The following is a 7,307-nucleotide window of genomic DNA, read 5'->3' as shown; positions in this document are numbered from 1 at the left end:
GAGATGTGCAAGACATGCTGCTGAGGTGTGGGAAGCCATTGGCAACCCTCTGCTTATTTCCTGGGTGTTACATCAAGGCTCAGCTGCAAAACCTGCTTGCAAAGAACCCTGGAATGTGAGAAGCAATGCTAAACAGGAGTGTCCCTCTGAGCATGGGCAGAGTGCTAGTTTCTGCCCTGAATATGGAGGTTCTGTTCTCTGCACACTAATACTAAATGGCTGTTGCTCAGTCTGAGTAGCCGCCTCTGTCTAGCACAGCTAGAGAGGAGAGGAGAGGCCTTGGGAAAACAGAAAGAACGACACGGCAGATTTTAATTTCAGTTGCATTTTTTGTGGAATGGTGATTGAAACAGGAACATAGAAAGCTACCTTATCCCCAGCCAGATCCTTGGGTCCATCTAGCTCAGTATTGTCCACACTGACTGGCAGCAGCTCTCCAGGGCTGCAACAAGGGAAATCTCTCCCAGCCCTATCTAGAGATCAAGCCTGGGCCCTTCTGCATACAAGGCAGATATTCCATCTACTGAGCTACATCTCTTCCTAACAAATCAGAATGTCAGGTCCACATGTCACGGGAAGCCGAGCAGAACAGTGGCTTCCTGGCATGTTTTAACCACTCGCACAAAAAAGGAAGTGCAGGGAGAATGTGGCATCGCGCTGCTCGATCAGGAATCCTTGCCTACTGCGATGTGCAAATGTCGTCGCCCGTGTAATTGGCAGCGTTTGCCTCTTGATGTGGCTCAGCACATCGGTTTCAGCTCAGCATCCCTTACCACCAACGCATGTGCCTGGCCAGAATTTGCAACACTGGTTTAAGATGCAGCACCACTCCCTGTGAAACCAGAAATGATGGCGTTCCAGCCCTTCTGGTTTGGCCTCTTAGTCAAGCCGCCTTCATCAGCAGCTAAGGGTGGTGTTGGCTGCTGGCAGGAAGGGAGTCATCCCAGGTGCTCAGGCTGCCTCCCAAATCCATGGCAGCTTCTCCACTAGTGAAAAGCTTCTCATCTCTCATCCGCCAAGGAAATGCAGGCCATCAAATGAGTTCACCCTTTCTTTGCCTAATATAAAATGGATGCAATTTGATGGGAGTTATGCAACCTGAACCAACTTCTGTAGATGCTTAAATAAGTTGAGCTTGGACCCATTTCTTACACATGGAGGTTTCTGAGTACCAGTTGACAGAAACTGCAGGTGCTCTCAAGTCCTGCTTTGTGGGTTTTCCATATGCATCTGGTTGGCCACTGTAAGAACAGGATGCTGGGTGAGACGGGCCGCTGGCTCTTCTCATATCCTTATCTAAATTTGTGGAGATTGACTGGTCCGTGGGAGAATTATATATTTAGTCAGCCTAATGTTTCAGTACCATATTCCTTTAGAACTGTTGGAGAGACGTGGATGGGAGAATTGCACCTGACTGGTGCGTAATTTACTTCCTCTATTAAGGCAATATTTGATAGGCAGGTGTCTTGGAATGTATGCAACTTGTTGAACAAGTTTAAACAAGATTGAGAACTCTCAAAGCCAAGTCTAGTGCAGTGGCGGAGTATTGGACTAAGACTCGGGAGACCAGGGTGCTAATCCCCACTCTGCCATGAAGCCTCCTGGGTGACCTTGGGCAAGTTGCTGTCTCTTAGCCTACCTCACAGGGTTGTTGTGAGGATAAAATGGGGAGGGAGGAAAACCACGTATGCCACCTTAAGCTCTTTGGAGGAAAGGTGAGATATAAACCAAACAAATAAACCAGTCTCTCTTCACTTTATTTCATGAAAAATCAATGCATTCTAGATATTAACAGGTATAAACATTTTTTCCTGCGATGTGAACTGGAGGATTAAAATATATATACTGTATATATACCGGTATGTTTGTATACAGTTTGTACCTTTTTTGTATAGCCCACTTACTACGACCAAGACCAAAAGGTGTGTTTGTATGTGTGTTGACCTGATAATGTAAATATCTCCAAGTCACGCCCTTTGATGACTCATTGCATCCAGGTTCAATTTTTTTCCTGGGATGTGACTAATTGTAATCCAGCATCTCAGCTGTGATTTTTGGTTTGACTCAGTCCTGCAATTTCAGAATAATAAAAATCCCTCTGTATTATGTCTCTCTCTGCCCACTTCACTTTCCTCATGCTTTGTGTCACTATGGTGATTTTGTAGTACTTTGTTGTCTGTGTTTTTGTGAAAAATGTTCAACAAAAACTTTTTTAAAAAAACAACACCCAAATTATCATCCAGGGATAGGTATGATATGTATTTTCAGATAATAAACATTCTAACTGAAGGGCCATAACAATCTGAGGTTTTCAAATATATTTACAGTGGTACCTTGATTCCCAAACGCCTTGGTACTAAAACAACTTGGAACCCAAACACTGCAAGCCCAGAAGTGTTCCAGTTTGCGAACTTTTTCGGAAGCCAAATGTGCACCGTTTTGAGTGTTACGCTTCCGATTTGAGTGTTACACTTCCAATTTGAATCCCATACCTCTGTTTTGATTGTTATGCTGAGGTCTGTCTGTTTTTGCTTTTTATTTTGAGTTTTTGTTTTTGTAGCTCTTTTTGTTTTGTTTTTGTGTCTGCGTGGAACCCAGTTCAGCTACTGATTGATTGATTGATTGTGTGACTGCAGTACATTGTTTATTGCTTTCAGTTTATGGATCAATGGTCTCGTTAGATAGTAAAATTCATGTTAAACTGCTGTTTTACGGGTTGTTTTTAAAAGTCTGGAATGGATTGATCCAGTTTGCATTACTTTCCCATAGGAAAACATGCCTTGGTTTTGGAATGCTTTGGTTTTGGAAGGGACTTCAGGAATAGATTACCTTAAGTTTGAGAACCAAGATACCACTTTTACCCACAGGAGTGTAGGAAGCTGCCTTATACTGAGTCAGACCACTGGCCCATCAAGCTCAGTATTCTTGACACTGACTGGCAGCAGCTCTCCTCATCTACATTCTCTCTGCCAGTCGCCCAACACCCTTAAGCAGTGTTGGGTCTCAGAACAAAGGGAGGGAATCTTATTGAGAAGTGACAAAGAAAAGTTTTTCCAGCTTTTCCAGTTTCCTGGGCCTGCATGAATGAATGAACAGGGCAGAAATACATAATTCCCCCCTCCTTTGATAAATAAGGTTCTTATGCAAATCTCCACTACCCATGGTTCTCTTCTGCTTTAAAATAAAAATCATAAGAATGTAAGGATTGGAAAGCAGTAATTAAAGCCTTTCCGTCCCATAATGGGAACAGCATCAGACTAATTAAAGGAAATTAAGTGACATTCACTAAATTGTGCCCCCCCGTTTCTCTTAGTCCTTTAAAGCCACAGTATACTTTAAGCTTTCTCCCTTATTGTGTTTTCACCTGCTATTTTATTATTTCTGATTCTTATTGATCAGCTTGTTACATTGTTTGTCTCTTGTCATGATGAACTGCCATTAGAACTTCTATCCGGAAGGTTACAAATTACAAATTTAAGAGGATGGTCTTAAACAGGAAGCAGTAAAAGGGTGGGCAGAAGCTACAAAAAGGAAGCTTTTACTCAAAGGCACAGCAGCCCACGGAACCTCAATACAGTCATACCTCGGTTTAAGTACGCCTCGGTTTGAGTATTTTCAGTTTAAGTACTCTGTGGACCTGTCTGGAACGGATTAATCCACTTTCCATTACTTTCAATGGGAAAGTTCACTTCAGGTTAAGTACGCTTCAGGTTAAGTACGGACTTCCGGAACCAATTACACTCATACCTCGGGTTAAGTACGCTTCAGGTTGAGTACTCCGCGGACCCGCCTGGAACGGATTAATCCACTTTCCATTACTTTCAATGGGAAAGTTCGCTTCAGGCTAAGTTCGCTTCAGGTTAAGTACAGACTTCCGGAACCAATTGTGTTTGTAAACCGAGGTACTACTGTAGTATCTTGCCTCTGCACATGACACAGAATGGTACCACGATTGCTGTAAGACACACCAGCAGCCGTGTGACACCGGAAGTTGCGTCGACGTAACTTCCGGTGTCGCTTTGCCCTTCTATGGGCACAAAAAATGGCCGCTGCCGGCTTCGAAAGTCGCTTGTAGGCATGTCAGGAAGTGCGTCGACGCAACTTCCGGTGTCGCTCCGACCATCTATGGGCACCAAAAATGGCCGCCGCCGACACCAGAAGTCGCGTCTATGCACTTCCGGACATGCATAGATGTGACTTTTGAAGCCGGTGGCGGCCATTTTTGGTCCCCATAGAAGGGCAAATCGGAAAGAAAAAAAATGGCCGCCGGCAGGAGAAAATAAAGGAGAAAAACGGGAGACGAAGTGATACGGGGGACCACGGGGAAAAGGTAAGTAAAAATGGGGGTTTCCCGGGGAAAACGGGGTACTTGGCAGCTATGGTAAGAGGCCGCTTGAAATGCATATCTTTAGAACCCACCTTGTTTCTTTATTGTATTCTGTATTTTTTCTGTGTTGTATTTTATTTGTTAGACATTTGTTAGACATTAGGGTGAAGGGCAAGTAAATAACAAGTTCCTCTCTGCTCCCCATGAAATGCCGCAGAAATTGGGATGCCAAAACCATGCATCTAGGAACACGGAAGCCGACCTCCTCCTACCCTCATGCAGTTTTCACAGATCCTCCAGAAATGACAGAGAACATTACCGTATAAATATAGGTTTTATTAATGTGTGAAATCCAACAGTTTACTGGAGGCCTTCACATGTACACTTGAAACAAACAAGTCATGTCAGCAATTCTTGCAGGCCTCCCTGGCCCTACATTTAAGACTCAGCTTTGGAGATCTGGAGTTCCCTGTTTGTTTTAGTGGCCTTTGAGCTGGCTCCTGCGAGTTCTCAGTGCTGAGAGAGACTGGCTTTTCCTCCCAGTGTGGTAGTTTCTTCAAGACAGACACAGTGGCAGGGGAGGGATGCTTAAGAGTCCTTCGACTGAACTCAGCAAACTTCATTGAACTAGGCTCAAAATGAAAACCAGCAAACAAAAAAAAACAAAAAACTGGCACTTTTTGGAAGTGGCTGAGCAATAATGAGAGGGCCATTGTGTCAAAGCCAATGTTACCCACACTTCCAACTGCTTTGCCCTGAAACTCTTCCTTATCACAGAAAGTCTGACCTTTGGGGGAAGCCAGTTTGTTGCGTAAGACCTCCCAGTCTTTGCCAGCGTGTGACTGAAATCCCACTGGAAAATAGCAACAGTCTAGATCAGGCAACGCCAAAATTCAGCCTTCCAGATGTTTTGGACTACAATTCCCATCTTCCCTGACCACTGGTCCTGTTAGCTAGGGATCATGGGAGTTGTAGGCCAAAACATCTGGAGGGCCGTAGTTTGGGGATGCCTGGTCTAGATGTTCCCTTACTCAGGAATAAGACCCATCGAACACAGCAGGACTCAATTCTGAGTCAACATGCCTAAGGTATTGTGCTGTATTTGAATCTTTTAATCATCAGTAGTGGGTGTTTCCAGTTTTGGTGTGCACTCCTTGAGTTCCCTTATTTTTTATTTTTTTTAAATGGCAGAAATCTCTTGGAATCAAGGTGCAGTGGATCCTTAAGTTGCAGGCCTTTTTTTCAGCCCAAACGTGCCAGAATTCAGTCCTGGCACCTCTCAAGCGGGAGTCATTGCCATTATAAGAGAACAAGGGAGGTGTTCTGAGAGGACAGACAAGAAGGGAAAGCAAGGAAGGGAACCACGTATTCCCCCGCCCCAGATTTCCATGGTTAAGAAAAGGATACTATGAAGCTCACATTGATTAAAATGTCTAGGAAGACGCACACACCCCTTCCAAGGCTTGTAGCAGAATTATTCCAAGTCTGATCTTTGCAGAATGGAGAACAAAACCCCTTTAAAAAAATTATTGCCTGACTTCGGAGGAGGGGGGAATGGGTGGGCCACTTGGCCTCCTTCCCCCCTTGCATCTCATCTTCCATCCTCAGTCTCATAGCACCAACGGGATCGATTGCAAATCTGCTTTCTTCTCAAAATGTGTGCGCGTTAAACTGCATCGCCATGCAGGGGCTGCCTTTTGCATTTATTTGCTTGCTCTTTGGGTAGGGTAGGGTCGCAGTGCAAGGCAAGCTTCTTGAAAAAGCTGCTCCCATTTCAGAACTTCTTCCGGTAGCCACAGGCCTTCAGAAGCCCAATATATTTTGCCGCCTGAGGCAAAGGACAAGATGACACACCCACCCCTACTCTTCACAATTCCATGTATGAAAGCCGACCAGAAGGACAACTGGGTTTTTCTTCCACACTGACAATGAGACAGAGTCTTCACTGAAACCGAAAGCCACAGGCCGGTTTAAGGGGCACATATCAGGTCTCATGGTATACACAGCACCTGTCACCTGAAACGGCTGTCTCACTCTGCCTAATGGTAGGACCAGCCCTACTACAGGCAGCCTGAGGGCACATCTCCAATAAACCAGATTCCCAAAACAATTCTCTCAGAACATGGGCACAAGACACCCTTAACAGAGCACTGCTACCACATAAAGGTAAAGGTAAAGGACCCCTGGATGGTTAAGTCCAGTCAAAAGCGACTATGGGGTTGTGGCACTCATCTCACTTTCAGGCCGAGGGAGCCGGCGTTTTTCCACAGACAGCTTTCCGGGTCATGTGGCCAGCATGACTAAACAGCTTCTGGCGCAACGGATCACCATGAAGGAAACGAGCGCACGGAAACGCTGTTTACCTTCCTGCCACAGCGGTACCTATTTATCTACTTGCACTGGTGTGCTTTCGAACTGCTAGGTTGGCAGGAGCTGGGACCAAGCAAGGGGAGCTCACCCCGTCGCAGGGATTCAAACTGCCGACTTTCCGATCGGCAAGCCCAAAAGGCTTGGTGGTTTAGATCACCCGCATCCCTACTGCTACCCCCCATAGCACCTTTGAACCACAACTTTTGGATACATCCAGAGCTGGCCAAAGGCGAAGGACAATATTAGAGTGGCAGTTAAATCTCGCTTCAACACTGGCAATGGGATTGTATCCTCCGTTGCACCTGAGGACAGCAGGCTAGTTTACAGGGGTAATGTTGGGTCAAGTGGCACATTCACAGCTCTGATCTCCAACAGGGGGATGGACAAGGGGGTGGCTGAGGAGGCACAACAGGGTTCTGTCACTGCCGCCCTCCAGCATTTGCTGCTGGAGGCAATTGTCCTACTTTGCCTAATGGCAGGGCTGGCTCTGGGTACATCACATTTCCACTCATTGTCTGTGTACTGTTTTTGGCTCCTGTCCCAGCAGCAACATTTATAAAAGGACATACACTTAATGAAGGAGGAAGTTAAATGGCAGGCTTTCCCCCTA

The sequence above is a fragment of the Zootoca vivipara genome, chromosome 14 (assembly GCF_965207765.1).
Source record: "Zootoca vivipara chromosome 14, rZooViv2.hap1.1, whole genome shotgun sequence".
Classification (NCBI taxonomy): domain Eukaryota; kingdom Metazoa; phylum Chordata; class Lepidosauria; order Squamata; family Lacertidae; genus Zootoca; species Zootoca vivipara.
Note: the sequence above shows the minus strand (reverse complement) of the source record.